The 17,744-nt window shown below is 36.7% G+C and overlaps 1 long non-coding RNA gene across 2 annotated transcripts in view; it reads left to right on the top strand.

The window, feature by feature from the left end:
• LOC116570433 overlaps positions 1-17,744 on the top strand; it is a 41,171-nt gene that overhangs the window by 17,467 nt on the left and 5,960 nt on the right. The window lies entirely within an intron of this gene.

The following is a 17,744-nucleotide window of genomic DNA, read 5'->3' as shown; positions in this document are numbered from 1 at the left end:
GTATTCTGCAGTTTTTCCAAATGCTTGTATTTTAGTAGTTTTGTTTCTGTTTTGTAGAGTATTTAGGATTTTCTAGTATAATGTCTTGTCATGTGCAAATCAGGACCGTTTTATTACTTCCTTACCAATTTGGATTTTTGTTTTGTTTTGTTTTGTTTTTGGTCTGATTGCTATGGCTAGGGCTTCCAGTACTATATCAAGTAAAAGTGGTAAGACTAGACATTCTTAATTTTTCACCATCGAGTATGCTGTTAACTGTGAGCTTATCATATAAGGCCTTTATTATGTTCAGGTATGTTCCCTCTGAACCCACTTTGTTGAGAGTTTTTATCATAAACAAACGAAGAAAAAGCCTTTGATAAAATTTAACCTCTATAGAAATGATTGTAGGATTTCTAATTCTTTTTTCTTTCTGCTGTTTAACTTGGGGACTTTCCATTACCCTGCCTTCTAGAACACTGATTTGTTTCTCTACGTCCACTAACGTGTTGTTTCCCTCTAATGTATTTTTCAGTTCAGTTATTGTATTCTTCAGTGCTGATTGGTTCTTTTTAAATACTTTTTAAAAATTTTTGTTGAAATTCTCATGGAATTCCTCCACTGTTCAGTCTAGCAAAAGTTTCTAGGATCATTCCTTTAAGCTCTTTCTCAGGCATATTGCTTATCTCTGTTTCATTTAGTTCTTTTTCTGAGGTTTTGCTTTGTTCTTTCTTCTGGAGTTTATTTCTCTATCTCCTCATTTTGCTTGACTTTCTGTGTTTGTTTTTATAAATTAGGCAGAACAGCTACTTCTCCTATCCTTGAAGAAGTGTATGGCCATCCCCTGCGTAGACTGTGTGTGTCTGATGCCGTTCGCTGGAGCTGTGGCCAGAGTGGGTTGAGGGTCCTAGGGTTCATCCTAGGAATTTTATCCTCCTATCATTAATGTGGTATATCACACTGATTTGCAGAGCCATCTTTGAATCCCTGGAATAAATGTCACTTGATAATGGTGAATGATTCTTTTAATGTATTGTTGAATGTGGCTTGATAATATTTTGTTGAGAATTTTTGCATGCATGTCCGTCAGGGATATTGGTTGGTCTGTAGTTTTGTTTTTGTTTTCTTTTGGTATGGTCTTTGTTTTTGTAACGAGAGTAACGCTGGCATTGTAGAATATACTTGGAAGTTCTTCCTTGTGTGTGTGTGTGTGTGTGTGTGTGTGTGTGTGTGTTTTCTCAATACTTACTCTTCCCAAACTATTAATTCTTTTGTAAATGTTTGGTAGAATTGACCAGTGAATCCATTTGGTCCTGGACTTTGATCAGTTGATAGGTTTTGATTACAATTTGATTGGATTACAATTTTGTTACTACTCATCAGTCTGTTCAGATTTTCTATTTCTTCCTGGTAGTGTTTGAAAAGGCTGTTTTTAAGAATTTGTCCATTTTTTCTGGGTTGTCTAATTTGGAATATTTTTCATAAGTCTCTTATAAATCTTTTGTTTCTATGGGATCAGTTATTTCTCCATTTCTGATTTTGAATTATTTTTCTTGGTAAAGGCTTTATCAATTTTCTTTATCTTTTCAAAGAACAGGCTCTTGGTTTTGTTGACCTTTCTATTTTCTTTTTTGTTTGTTTCCATTTATTTTTATGCTGATCTTTATTTCCTTCTAACTTGAGGCTTTAATCTTTTTCTGAGATAGGCCTGTATCACTATAAATTTCCCTCTTAGAACTTGCACCGTGCCCCCCGACCAAAATTTTGGACTCACTTTTATTTGCTTCAAGGTATGATTTTTGTTGTTAATTTCTCTTTGACTTCTAAATTGATCTATTGATTAGCAGCATTTCATTTGGCCTCCATATGTTTGGGTTTTTTTTTCCATTTTTTTGTTGTTGTTGTTGTTTTTTTTTTTTTTTTTCTTGTAATTGATTTCTAGTTCCATACCGTTGTGAACAGAAAAAAAGCTTGGTGATATTTCAGTCTTGTTAAATTTTCGAGACTTGGTTTGTGGCCTAACATGTGATCTATCCCAGAGAGTGTTCAATGTGCCCTTGAAAAACATGTGTATGCCATTTTATGGGATAAAATGTCCTATATACATCTGTTAAGTCCATCTGGTCTAATGTGTCCTTCAAAGACACTGTTTCCCTATTGATTCCCTGCCCTGTCCCCCGCCCTGCCTGGATGACATATCCATCCACTGATATGAGTGGGATGTTAAAGTCCCTTATTACTGTATTACTGTTGGTCTCTCTCCTTTTGTCTATTAATGTTTGCTTTATGTATTTAGGTGTTGCAGTGTTGAGTACATTGATACTTAAAACATTATCCTCCTGTTGGATTGATGCCTTTATCATGTAATGCCCTTTGTCTCTTGTTACAGTCTGTTTTATCTTTTTTATTATTATTATTTTTTTACAGTCTCTGTTTTAAAGTCTTTTTTTCTGATGTAAGTATTGCTACCTTGTTTTTTTTTTCTTTCCTTTTCATGGAGTATCTTTTTCCATCTCTCCTTTCAATCTGTGTCTTTAATTCTGAAATGAATTTTTTTAAGGCAACATACAGATGGATCTTTTGTTTTTTTAATTTATCCTATCTATGTCTTTTGACTAGAGCATTTAGACCATTCACAGTTAATTAGTGACAGGTATATAATTCCATTTCGTTAATTGTTTTATGGTGGTTTTTGTAGTTCTTCTTGCTCCCTTTTCCTTGTGAATGATGACTTTCTTTAATATTATGGTTGGCTTTCCTTTCTTTATTATTTGTGTATCTATTACAGGGTTCAGGTTTGCAGTTACCATGAAGTTCATGTATAACATCCTTAAGTAATTGACAGTCTACATAAAGTTGGTCACTGAAGTTGAAACACGTTCTAAAAGAACTTCATTTTTACTCCCCCCCATCTTGTGCATATGTTGCCATATTTTACATCTTTTTTGTGAGTCCCCTTAACTAACTTTTAAACATCTAATTTTACCGGTTTTAAAAAAAATAGTAAATATACAGCATTTTATTAGTTCCAGGTGTACGATATACTGAGTCAACAGTGCTATACATTACTTTGTGCTCATCATAAGTGCACTTTTAATCCCCTTCACCTATTGCGTTCATCACCTCCCCAACCCCCATCCCCCCCCAGCCTGCACTTCCCTTCTGGTAACCATCTGTTTTCCATAGTTAAAAATCTATTTTTTTTCTTTGTTCATTTGTTTTGTTTCTTAAATTCCACAGCAGTGAAATCATATGGTATTTGTCTTTCTCTAACTTGTATAGCATTATACTACCTAGATCCATCCATGTTATTGGAAATGGCAAGATTTCATTCTGTATCACTGAGTAGTATTTGTGTGTGTGTGTGCACGTGCCACGTGTTTATCATTTACCAAAGGATACCTCAGTTGCTTTTATATTTTGGTTGTTACAAATAATGCTGCTATGAACATAGGGGTGCATGTATCTTTTCAAATTATTTTTGTATTCTTTGGAGAAATACCCAGTACTTGCTAGTGGGATTGCTGGTTCATAGAGTAATTTAATTTTTTGAGGAACCTCCATACTGTCTTCCACAGTGGCTGCACCAGTGTGCATTCCTACCAACAGTGCATGAGCATTACTTTTCGTCCACATTCTCACTAACACTTGCTGCTTCTTGTGTTTTTTGATTTGGGGCCATTCTGACAGGTGTGAAGTGATACCTCATTGTGGTTTTGACTTACATATCCCTGATGATGAGTGATGTTGAGCATCTTTTCATGTGTCTGTTGGCCATCTGTATGTCTTTGGAAAAAATGTCTGCTGCCCACTCCTTAAATGGATTTTTTCTTTTCTTTCTTTTTTTTTTTTTTTTAGTGTTTAGTTGTCTCAGTTCTTTGTATATTTTGGATACTAACCCTTTATCAGATAGGTCATTTGCAAATATCTTCTCCCATTCACTACGTTGTCTTCTTGTTGTTTTGTTTTGCTGTGTAGAAAAAATATATGTGTATTTTTATTTTGATGTAGTCCCAATAGTTTATTTTTGCTTCTGCTCTCCTTGCCTCAGAAGACCTATCTACAAAAAAAAAAAAAAAAAAAAGTTATGGCTGATGCCAGAGATATTACCATCTGTGCTCTCTTAGGAGTTTTATGGTTTCAGGACTCATATTTAGGTCTTTAATCCATTTAGAGTTTATTTATGCGTACAGTATAAGTGGTCCAATCCCATTCTTTTGTGTGTAACTGTTCAGTTTTCCTAATATAATTTGTTTTAAAAAACGGCCTTTTCCTCATTGCATATTCTTGCCTTTTCTGTCAAAGACTGACCATATAATCATGGGTTCACTACTGGGCTCTCTTTTCTGTCACATTGATTTATGTGTCACATTGATTTTTGTGCCAGTACTGTTGTGATTATTATAGCTTCATAGTAGATCATGAAATCTGGGAATATGATACCTCCAGTTCTTTAAGATTGCTTTGATTATTTGGGGTCTTTTTGTGGTTCCCTACAAATTCCAGGATTATTTTTTCCAGTTCTGTGAAAAATACTGTTGGTATTTTGATAAGGAATGTATTTTTTGAATAGTGTGGATATTTTGACAATACTGTCCATTCTTGAGCATGGAATATCTTTCCATTTGTTTGTATCATCTTCCGTTCAGTGTTTTATAGTTTTCAGAGTACAGGTCTTTTACCTCCTTTTGGGGGCCTATTCCTAGGTATTTAATTCTTTGGGTGCAATTATAAATGGGATTGTTTTCTTCTAACTCATTACTAATGTACAGAAATGAAACTGATTTCTGTATATTGATTTTTTGGGGGGCTATCCAATGACCTTACTGAATTAGTTTATTGGTTCTAATCCTCTTTTGGTGGAGTCTCTAGGGTTTTTGATATATAGTATCATGTCATCTTCAAATAGTGAAAGTTTAACTTTTTCCTTACTATTTTATTTTGTATTTCTTGTCTAATGGCTGTGGTTAAGATTTCCAGTACTCTGTTGAATAAAAGTGGTGAAATATACATCCTTGTCCTGTTCCTGACTTTAAGGGAAAGCTCAGGTTTTCACCATGGATGTTCACTGTGGGTTCACAATGATGTTCACTGTGGGTTTTTCATATAAGGCCTTTATTATATTGAAATATATTCCATCTAAATGTATTTTGTTGAAAGTTTATATCATGAGTAGATATTGAAATTGTCAAATGCTTTTTCTGCATCTATTGAACTCATGCGTTTTATCCTTATTGATGTGATATATCATGGTGGTTAATTTGCTAATATTGAACTACACTTGCATTCCAGAAGTAAATCTCACCTGACCATATTGAGTGATTTTTTTAATGTTTTGGATTTTTTTGTTAATATTTTATTAAGAATATTTGTACCTATGTTCATCAGAGATATTGGCCTATAACTCTGGTTTTGGAGTGTGTGTATATCTGGTTTTATAGTGTGTATATCTTTATCAGGGTAATACTGGCCTCATTGAATGGATTTGGAAGTTTTCCTTCCTTTCCTGTTTTTTGGAATTGTTTGAGAAGAATAGGTATTACCTCTCCTTTAAATGTTAGGTAGAGGGGCACCTGGATGGCTCAGTGGTTAAGCCTTTGCCTTTGGCTCAGGTCATGATCTCAGGGTTTTGGGATCGAGCCCCACATCGGGCTCTCTGCTCAGCAGGGAGCCTGCTTCCCCGTTCTCCCTCTCTGCCTGCCTCTCTGCCTACTTGTGATCTCTGTCTGTCAAATAAATAAACAAAATCTTTATAAATAAATAAATAAATAAATTTTAGGTAGAATTTACCTGTGAGCCATCTGGTCCTAGACTTTTGTTTTTTGTTTTTTGGTAACTTTTTGATTACTGATTCATTGCTGGTAATTGGTTTCTCCTGGTATTCTATTTTTTCCTGATTAAGTTTTGGGAGGTTACATACATCTAGGAATTTATCCATTTCTCCTAGGCTGTCCAATTTCTTGGCATATAGTTTTTCATAATACCCTTTCATAATCCTTTGTATTTGTGTGGTATTGGTGGTTCTTCTCTTTCATGGTTGATTTTTGAGTCTGTTTTCTTCCATTTTTTTTTTTTAATGTATGTGTCTAAAGGTTCATCAATTTTTTTTTTCATTCAATTTAACTGTTTCAAAGAAACAGTTCCTGGCTTCATTGATTCATATATATGAATCTCCTTTATTTCTGTTCTAATCTTTCTTATTTCCTTCCTTCTACTAGTTTTGGGTTTTGTTTGTTCTTCTTTTTCTAGGTCCTTTTAGACATAGGGTTAGGTTATTTGAGATTGTTCTTCTTGATGTAGGCCTGTATTGTTATAAACATCCCTCTTAGAACTGCTTTTGTGGCATCCCAAAGATTTTAGACCATTGTGTTCTCATTTTCCTTTGTCTCCATATATTTATTTCTCCCTTTGATTTCTTGGTCCATTCATTGTTTAGTAGCATGTTATTTAGTTTTCATGTATTTGTGTATTTCTCAGATTTTTTCTTATTAATTTCTGGTTTCGTAGCATTGTGGTTAGAAGTTGATCTTTGAAAATTTGTTGAGACTTTCTTTGTGGCCTAATATGTGTTCTACTCTGGTGAATATTCCATGTGCACTTGACAAGAATGTATATTCTGACATTTTGGGAAGGAATGTTCTGAATAGGTTTGCTCCGTCTGGTCCAATGTATCATTCAGAGCCACTGCCTCTTGTAGACTTTCTGTTTGGATGTGACCTATCCATTGATGTAAGTGAGGTATTAAAGTCCCCTATCATTACTGTATAACTATTAATTTACTTCCTTTATGTTATTAGGCTGCTTTTACACATCTGAGTGTTCCCATGTTAGATGCATAAATGTTTACATTTTTATAAATATTTATATTTTCTTGTTGGATCATTCCCTTTATGATTATATAGTGTCCTTTTTTATTTTAAAGTCTATTTTGTCCAATGTAAGTCTTGCTATCCTGTTTCTCTTTTCACCTCCATTTGCATGATAAATGATTTTCCATCCCTTTACTTTGTCTGCACGTGTCTTTAGAACTCTTGCAAGCAGCAAGTAGATGGCTCTTTTGATTGGAGCATTTACTCCATTTATGTTCAAAGTAATTATTCATAGGTATGTAATTATTACTATTTTGCTTTTTGTTTTATAGTTGTTCTTGTAGTTCTTTTTTGTTCCTTTCTCTCTTTTCATGATTTACTGGCTTTCTTTAGTGATATACTTAATTCCTCTCTGTTTATTTTTTTGGGTATTTATCTACTGGCTTTTGATTTGTAATAACCATTAGGTTTGTATATAACATCTTATGTGTATAGAAGTCTTTATTAAGTTGATATTTGCTGAAGTTTGAAATCATTCTTGACTCCTTTCCTCCTTCCCACATTTTTAGGTATATGATGTAATAATTTATATCCTTTGCTTTTGCCAATCCCTTGACTAATTTTTTTTTTTGGTATATTTATTTTTAATGCTTCTCTGCTTCTTACTTTTCTTCCTCCAACTTATGGTCTTGCTTTTCCCATTAAAGAATCCCTTTTAACACTTCTTGTAAGGCTGGTTTAGTGGTGGTCATGAATTCCTTAAAGAGTTCCCAAACAAGTTAATCTCTCCTCCTCCTAATTATCAAGTTAATGATAACCTTGTTGGATAGAGTATTCTTGGCCATAGGTTTTTCTTCCAGAATGTTTTTCTTCCACTTTCTTCAGGCCTACAAAGTTTCTGCTGAAAAATCACCTGTTATCCATATAGGGTTTCCCTTGTATATAACTGGCTGCTTAAAGCTCCTCCAGAACCTTCCAATGCACTGGCAGGATTAGGAGCATTGCCCTTAATCTGGTAAAATCTGCCCTACCCTCGTTTCCTCCCAATCCCTTTCAAAGGATCTGCTGGAATCTCGATCAAGAGCCCTCCCTGTATCCTCAATGTATTCTTAGAACATTTCTCCTTCTTTAACTAAAATTTTGTAAGGGTTCTTCTTCCCTAATCTTTTATATTCCACATACCCTGAGTCAGGGGGTGATTGGATTTTGTGCTTGCCCTCCAGTGCCCTTCATAAACCACTTTCTGCAAAATTTCCCACACTTCGGGAACTCATTCACTTCCTGAGACCAACTTCTTACCCTCTTTATTTCTGCCTTCTGCTGTCTACCAACCCCCTCATTCAGTGAAGATAGTTCACCTCCTACGTTTCTTATCCCTGTTCTCATTTTCTTTCTCAACAGCTATGTAATCACCTGGTCTCTGATCATTGACCTGCTGAGTTCCAACCGTTTTCCTCTATGCCACCTCTCTATCCATTCATGGTCACTTACTCCTTATCTTCTCTGGAATCTGTATTACCTCTAAAATCCTGCCCTGCTCCCCATCTCCCATCTGTTCCTTTATGTGCTCAATCACGCCTACTGCCACTTTTTTTTTTTTTTTTTTTTTTACCTTGTTAAGACCTCTGATCTCCAGACTCCCTCACTTTGTTCGTCTCCACCAGGCTTCTCCTAGCTTTGCTTTTCCATTTATCTAATCATGATTATTTCCTTTTATAAAAACACTGCGTCAGTGTAGTCAATACTCTGAAAATACAGTCTACTCATTTGCGTCCTCCCTCTATTGGACTCACCTCCTACAACCCTCTGCCGCTTGCATTTTGACTCTCCACCTGCTGCTCTACCTCTCCTCCAACTGCTCAGAAGCAGCTGAATGGCTGGAGAAACACAGAACAGGGTTTTGAAATCCTAACAAACTTCTCTTGGACACTCAACCCTGCCTAGAAACCATGGTTTACTTCCCCATTTTGACGATTACTGTTTCATACTTTCTCCTTTAAAGTTGCCTGCTTGCTTTCCTCCTACTTTCATCTTGGAATGGTCATCTGATGTTTTTTTCCCTCTCTTTTTATCCCAAACCCACAATTCTGTTTATATTTGCACACATTTTTACTCATGGATTTACCTCTGGGCTCTCTATTCCATTCCATTGATCTATGTATCTGTTTTTTTATGTCAATATCCTACTAGTAATAGTTTGAAATCAGGAAGTGTGATGCCTCCATCTTTGGTTTTCTTTCTCAAAATTGTTGTGGCTCTTCTGTGGGTCCATAAAAGTTTTAGGATTTTTCTATTTCTGTGAAAAAGGACATTGGAATTATGATGAGGATTGCAATGAGTCTGTAGATTGCTTGGATGTTTCAAACATTTTAAGAATCTTCTTCCAATCCATGAGCACAGAATATCTTTTCACTTATTTGTGTCATCTTCCTTTTTTTTTTTTTTCATAAAGGTCTTAGAGTCTTCAGCATATGTATCTTTCACTTCCTTGGTTAAATTATTGCTAAGTAGTTTGTTCTTTTCAATGCAATTGTAAATGAGACTTTTTTGTTTCTAACCAACTGAGCCACCCAGGCACCCAAGACTTTTTTGTTTTTAATTTTGCTTTCTATAACCTGACAGTTCACTTGTATAGAAACAAAGATTTCTATATACCAATTTTTGTGTCTTATAGCTTAATTCATTTATTCTAATGTTTTTTTGTGTGTGTGTGTGAAATCTTTAGAGTATACACACACACACACACACATAGTGGCAGTTTTAGTTCCTTTCAAATTTGTATGCTTCTTATTTCTATTTCTTGCCTAATTTCTTTGACTAGGACAGTCAATACTATGTTGAATAAAAACGGTGAGAGTGGGCAATCCTGTCTTGTTTCTGATCTTGGACTAAAAGCTTTCAACTTTTCCTCATTGAGTATAATGTCAGGCACAAGCTTATCATATATGGCCTTTATTATTTTGAGGTATGTTCCCTTTATACCTACTCTGAGAGTTTTTATAAGTGGATGTTAAATTTTGTCATGCTTTCTGACATCTATTGGTATAATCATGTAATGTTTCTCCTTCATTTTATTAATGTAGTGTACAACGTTAATTGATCTTTCTGGACTCTGAACCTGGGATTTATCCCTGGAATAAATCCCACTTGATCATGGTATATGATCCTTTAATTTTTTTTGTTTTAATATTTTATTTATTTGACAGTGAGAGACACAGCAAGAGAAGGCACACAGCAGGGGAAGTGGGAGAGGGAGAAAAAGGCTTCCTACTGAGCAGGGAGCCTGAGGTGGGGCTTGATCCCAGGACCCTGGGATCGTGACCTGAGCTGAAGGCAGACACTTAATGATTGAGTCACCCAGGTGCCCTGTGATCCTTTGATTTGTGGTATATGATCCTTTAATTGTATTTTTGAAATCAGTTTACTAATACTTAAGGTTTTTGCATCTGTGTTCATGAGGGATATTGGCCTATTATTTTCTCTCTCTCTCTCTCTCTCTCTCTCTCTCTCCCTTTTTTTTTTGGCAATGTCCTTGTCTTGGTTTTAGCATCAGGGTAACGCTACCCTTAAAAAAGAAGTTTGGAAGTATTTCCTTTTTCTTTCTTTTTTTTTCCTGAAGAGTTTTAGAAGGATAAGTATTCAAATATTTGACAGAATTCATTGGTGAAGCTCTCGGGGCATGTAGCATTTTATTTGTTGTTGAGAGATTTGCGATTACTCCTTACTAGCAATCAGTCTGTTCAGATTTTCTATTTCTTCATGACTTAGTTTTGGAAGGTTGTATGTTTCTAGGAACTTACCCATTTCTTCTACATTGTCCAACTTGTTGGCATATGTTAACAATAGCTGCTTAAGATCTTTTGTATTTCTGTATTATTAGTTGTAACATCTTTCATTTCTTTTTCAAGTCTCCTCTCTTTTTTTGTCCTTGAGTTCATCTAAAGGTTTGTCTATCTTGTTTACCTTTTCAAAGAACCAGTTCTTGGTTTCATTGATCTGTTCTATTGTCTTTGTAGTCCCTGTTTCATTTGTTTGGGCTCTGATATTTGTTATTCCTTCTAAGTTTTAGGCTTCTTCTTCTTTTTTTTTTTTTTTTTTTTCCTTTCCCCCACTTCATTGAAGCATTTGTTTGTTGAAGTGTAGATGGCACACAGTTACATTAATTTCAAGTGTACAGCATCATATATAGCTCGACAACTATATGTTATGTTGAGCTCACCACAAGTATAGCTACCTTGTGTCACCATACAGCATTATTACAGTACCATTGACTCTATCCCCTATGCTGTATCTTTTATTCCCAGGATTTATTCATGTTTATAACTGGAGGCCTGTATCTCCCTCTTCACCCACTTTTGTGCATCCTTCCCCCACCCCCAACTCCCTCACCTCTGGCAATCACTGATTTGTTTAGTATTTACTGCTCTGTTTCTGCTTTTTGGCTTCTCATTTTTCCAGATTCTACATAAAAGTGAAATGATACAGTATTTGTCTTTCTCTGACCTATTTCACTTAGCATAATACCCTCTAGGTTGGTCCATGTTGCAAATGGCAAGACTGCTCCTTTTTTTTTTTTATCTCTGAGTAAGCTATTTTGTGTATGTATACATGTATGTATATGTATATATATCACATGTATTCATGGTGAACCACATGTTGTATAACCATTACACACACACACACACACACACACACACACACACACGATCTTGTTTTCTTTATCCATTCATCTATTGATGGACACTTGGGTTGTCTCCCCATCTTGGCTGTTGTAATTATTCAAAAAACATGAGGAGCTTCTATCTTTTCAAATTAGTTTTTTGGGGTAAATATCCAGTAGTGGAATTATTGGGTTGTATGCTATTTCTATTTTTTATCTTTTTGAGGAGATTCCATACTGTTTTCCACAGTGACAATACCAATTTACACTTTCACCAACAGTGCATAAAGGTTCCCTCTTCTCCATCGCCTCACCAACACTTGCTATCTCTTGTCTTTGGTATTATAGCCATTGTGACACGTTTAACATGATATATCTCATTGTTGTTTTGATTTGCATTTCCCTGATGATGAATAATGAGTATCTTTTCATGTGTCTCTTGGCTATCTATATATCTTCTTTGGCAAAATGTCTATTCAGATTCCCTGCCCATTTTTTTTTTTTTTTAAATACAATGAATGCTGGAACACTGAAAAGAAATATAAAATAAAATGGGGGAAAAAAGATTTTATTTTAGAGAGCAGAGTGATGGGCAGAGGCAGAGGGAGAATCTCCAACAGACTCCATACTGAGCACAGAGTCCAACATGGGGCTTGATCTTAGAACGCTGAGATCCTGACCTGAGCTGAAATCAAGAGTTGGATGCTCAACTGAGCCACCCAGGTGTCCTTCTCTGCCCATTGTTTAAATCAGATTTTTTCAGTGTTGTATAAATACTTTATATTTTGGATATTAACCCCTTATCAGATCATTTGAAAGTATCTTCTATTTAGTAGGTTGCCCTTCCATTTTGTTGGTTTTCTTTGCTGTGTAATCCCAATGGTTTGGTATAATTCTAAAAGTTCATTTTTGCTTTTGTTTCCTTTGACTGAGAATGACTATCTAGAAAAATGTTGTGATGGCCAATATCAAATTACCACCAATGGTCTAGTTTCATGTTTTCAGGTCTCACATTGATTTTTGTGCATGGTGTAAAAGGTGGGTTAGTTTCTTTTGTGTGTAGCTGTCCAGTTTTCCTAGCACCATTTATGAAGAGACTGTCTCTTCCTCCTTGTATATTCTTGCCCCCCTTTGTTGTGGGTTAATTGACCATGTAAGTGTGGGTTTATTTCTAGGCTCTCTATTCTGTTGCATTGATCTATGAGTTGATTTTCGTTTGGGTTCCATACTGTTTTATTAGAGTTTTGTAGGATATGTTGAGATCTGTGATTGTACTACTAACCGCTTTGTTTTTCTTAAGAGTGTTTTGGCTAATCAGCATCTTTTATGGTTCCATTCAAATTTTAGTATTTTTTTCTGGTTCTGTAAAAATTGCAACTGGCTTTTTGATATGGATTGCATTGGATCTAGATAGCTTTGGGGTAGTACGGACATTTTAACAATATTAGTGCTTCCAACCTATGAGCATGGAATATCTTTCCATTTTGTTTGTATAATCTTCAATTTTTTTCATAATTTTTTATAGTTTTCAGAGTACAGGTCTTTTACCTCCTTGATTAAATTTAGTCCTAGGTATTGGGCTTCATTCTTCTAGTTCCTTGAGGTTGTAAATTTAAATGGAGATTTTTGTTTCTTGAAGTAACATTTAGCACTATGAACTTTCCTCTTAGAATTGCTTTTGCTGTGTCCCATGAGTTTTGGTTTGTAATCCATTTTAATTTGTCTCAATGTATTCTGGCTTCATTGACTGACTTCCATCAGTTCAATAGCATGGTGTTTAATAGCTACATATTTGTGAATTTTAGAGTTTTATTCTCATAGTTGATTCTAGCTTCATACCAATGTATTTGGAAGACAGTGCTTGATAGGATTTCAATCTTCTCAAATTTAAGACTTGTTTTGTGACCTAACCTGTTCTATTCTGGAGAATGTTCCATGTGTGCTTGAGAAGAATGTTTATTTTGTTGCTTTTGGGTGAAATGGGCTATATCATCTGTTACAGCCATCTGGTCTAATGTGGTGTTTGAGGCCAATGTTTCCTTCGGTATTTTTTCTTTTTTTTAGTCTGGATGTTTTATGCACTGATATAAGTAGGTAATTGAGGTCCCCTACTATTTTATGGCTCTCTATTCCTCTTTAGGTCTGTTAAAATTTGATTTACATATCTAGTGCTCATGTACCCATCTTTATTCTGCTGATTCTGGTGGAGGAAATGACTTTCCTCCAATCCAAGACTGGTCTCTTCCGTCATACTCCAAATTCCATTCTTTCTTGACTGCATAAGGAATTCCTTTTTTCATATATCCCTTTTTCCTACAAAATCAGTCTCTACCTCTGCACATTTCCATTTGCATGCTAGCAAACCTGCTCTCTTAAAAACACAAAGTCTTTATTAATCCCACCTCTCAGCTCTACTTTAGGACAAGATTTCTCATAAGTTCTACAAATTCTGCTTCCTTTTCCTTATATCCTATTCACTTTTTTTTTTTTTTTTTTTTTTTTTTTTTTTTTTTAGATTGATGTATTTGAGAGAGCAGGAGAGTGCAGAGGGTAGGAGCAGGGGAAAAGGAAGAGAGGAGTCCTCAGCAGCCTCTACATAAACCTGGAGCCGACCTGGGGCTCAATATCATGACCCTGAGATTATAACTTGAGATGAAATCAAAGGTTGGAAGCTCAATAGCACCACCCAGAAGCCCCATTCACTTAATTTTTTTTAAAGTAATGCATAACACATTCTTGTTATGACCCATCCAAACATTTGTAGATAAAACTAAAAAAAACATCAGCCTCTACCTGTTCTCCTTCTCCAGAAGTCACTGCAGTAATCAGTTGGAAATATTTCCTCAGGGGCACCTGAGGGTGGCTCAGTCAATTAACATCTGCCTTTGGCTCAGGTCATGATCCAAGAGTTCTTGGATAAAGCCCCATGTTGGGCTCCCTGCTAGGTGGAGAGCCTGCTTCTCCCTCTCCCTCTGCTGCTCGCCCTGCTTGTCCTCTCCCTCTCTCTCTATCAAATAAATAAAATCTTAAGAGAAAAAAATATTTACTCGGAGATCTATGCCTGTTAATTTACATGCAGGTTTACCTGTAGAAATAGGCAGAGATGGGCAGTGTGTCTCCTGTTTTATACAGATGGAATCCTGTTCTGTATTAATATTGTTCTACAACTTTTTTTTTTTCCTCTGTGACTTTGTATTTTTTCCTGTTTCAGTATCCATAGCTCCTTATTTTGTTACTTTGAGAGGATTTATCTAATTGATTTTAACCATTCTGCTATTGACATATCCTGTTTTGCGTTGCTATAAACAATCCTATAACAATCATCCTTGGACATTCTTTACACTGAATAGTATTATTTCTGATAATGCTTCATTTCTCACCAGTCTGGCTTCCATCCCTAACTTTCCATAGGATTTATTTATTTTGTCACAATTACCACCTCCATTTTGTTTTCCTCTGCTATTTCTTAGCTTGTCAGCTTTTTTTTTTTTTAAATGTTCTACTCTTTGCTTTTGGGATAAAACCCTCTTGTGGGTGGCCAGGCAAGAAGGAGAAAAACCATTAAGTATGTCTTCTTGGTTCCTGTTCTACTTGGTTTCTAAATATTGGGAGTTTTTCAGGCTGTCTTGAGCCCTCTTCATTACCTTCCTGGGTGATCTCCTAGATTCCTGTTCTGAAGAGCCAGCCAGACACACAGGTCAGTGAGGCATGGCCATGTCTTTCAAATTCCTATGCCAGGCCAGACCTGTCCTTTGAGTTCTACACTAATATCCCACAGGCTGTAGGGCATCTATATTTGAATTCACACCACTGAAGCCTCTCTTAACATGTCTATGAAGAACCTGACCTACTTCTGCCTATCCTTCTCTCTTTACATGGTACCCCAGCCCCTCAGTTGATCAAGCCAAAAATTTGGGGAATTGCTCTAAAATCCTACTCCCACAAGTCCTTGGATTCTCTCCCCAAATGTTACTGAGCCCATACACATCGGTCCCATCCTTACACTTTCCCATCATCCCCTAATCACCACCATCATTATTTCTGGCGCACGTAAATGCGAACACTAACTGGTTTTCCAGTTCTTCAGTCTCCTTCCTCAACCCACTTTTGTATACAGTGCCAAAATAGACTCTTATCAGAGCACATTATCTCTGACTTACCCTACAATGGCTTCCTTTTGTACCTATAAGGAAAGCCTTAGATTACTGGGTCCTGCCACCCTAACCAGCTTTAGTTATTGATGGTTCTGCTACACCAAGCTTTTTCTTGACTCAGGGCCTTTGTGCCACTCTCTCTGCTGTGGTGGGTTCCTTGGCTCTTTGTATGTTGGAGTCCTTTTCACTCATCAGGTCTCACAGCTTAGTCGCCTCAACCTCTTGTTTTCGCCTCCTAGGATATACTAGGCTACTATTCACTAGTTTTCCTTCCTTTCTAGAATATAACCTCTTATGGGAAGGGAGTCTTATTCACAGCTGTTGTCCTATCTAGCACAGAATAGACACTTACTTTGAGAGATCTTCTAAGTTCAGCATCCCAATTTTAGATGAGGAAAGAAACCAAGGTAAGGGCTCATTGTTTCACAAGTTGTTAAGATTTTCAACTGAGAGGCAGTATAGTGGTGGAGAGTATGTATGTGGGCTCCAGACTCCCTTGGTTCAAATCTCCAATTGTGTGTTGATGGGTGTGACACTGGAGAATGTCTCCAAAGAATGTCTCTTTGCCTGTTTCTTCACTGGGAAAATAAGGATCATGGTACCTATCTCCTAGGATTGCTGTAGAAATTAGCATAAGGATGGTGCACGGCATATGATTAATTCTATGATTTTCATTATACAAATTTAAGAAGTGTTTCTTATGCCTCTAGCCCTTTGCTGTGTCTAGAACAAAAAACACCTTTTTGTTTTTTACACTCTGGGTTTGATTTTCCATTGAAAAAAAATTTAAAAACAAATATAGTTGACACACAACGTTCCACTAATTTCAAATGTACAATGGTGACAAATCTATATATTCTATGCTCACAAGTGTAGTTACCATCTGTCATCATATGGCACTATCACAGTATCACCGATGATATTCCCTGTGCTGTTCCTTTTATCCTTGTGACTTACTCATTCCAAAGACTTGTGGCTCACTCCCCTTCACCCATTTTGCCCATCTACCTCCCAACCTCTCCACCACCCCCCCCCCCGACCCTGGCAATCACCAGTTCTCTGTATTTACAGGTCTGATCCTGCTTGTTTGCTCATTTTTGTTTCGATTCCACACATAAGGGAAGTCCTCTGGTATGGTCTTTGTTTTATTACATTTTGCATAATAGTCTCTCATCTATCCATGTTGCAAATGGCAAGACCTCATTTTTTTTTAAGATTGATTTATTTATTTGACACAGAGAGAGCAATCACAAGTAGGCAGAGAGGCAGGCAGAGAGGGAGGGGGAAGCAGGCTCCCCGCTGAGCAGAGAGCCCGATGCGGGGCTTGATCCCAGGACCCTGAGATCGTGACCTGAGCGGAAGGCAGAGGCTTTAACCCCCTGAGCCACCCAGGTGCCCCTGTTGCTGTTGTTTTCTTTTTTTTTTTTTTAAAGATTTTTATTTATTTAGTTGAGAGAGAGACAGTGAGAGAGAGCATGAGAAGCGAGAAGGTCAGAGGGAGAAGCAGACTCCCCATGGAGCTGGGAGCCCGACGCGGGACTCGATCCCGGGACTCCGGGACCGTGACCTGAGCCGAAGGCAGTTGCCCAACCAACTAAGCCAACCAGGCACCCCTTGTTGTTGTTTTCTAAGTGGACTCTATGCCCAATGTGGGGATTGAACTCAGGACCCTGATATCACAGACCGAACACACGTGTGGGTTTATTTTTAGGCTCTCTAGTCTGTAACACTGATCTATGAAATCCTAAAGACAGATTTCTTTAATGAAATGACCAGCAACTTCTACACCGTTTACCACTTAAGTCAGTATGTCTATCTGGCCTCCAGAATCAGTTTCAGATAGTTCCCATGGCAATGTTTGCAGAACTCCCTTGTGAGCTAACCGTGAAGAACTGCTAATGGACAGAACTGGACTCCGTTTCCACTGACTAAACAGCAGCTCGTTGTGACGTTTTGAGACTAGAATCTCAAACCAGAGAAAATTCCTTCACAGACGGACCTCAATTTTGGTCTGAGGATCATTCAGACAGCAGATCTACCTGCTAGAATAGAGAACGTGATTCTCTCTGCTCAGAGGAGTCAAACAATTATAACATACTACCTGTTATCTGCATTGCCCCCCAAAAGATTTTTTTTTTTTAA

This window comes from Mustela erminea, chromosome 12 (assembly GCF_009829155.1).
Source record: "Mustela erminea isolate mMusErm1 chromosome 12, mMusErm1.Pri, whole genome shotgun sequence".
Classification (NCBI taxonomy): Eukaryota; Metazoa; Chordata; class Mammalia; order Carnivora; family Mustelidae; genus Mustela; species Mustela erminea.
This window is presented reverse-complemented; position numbering and strand designations above follow the sequence as displayed.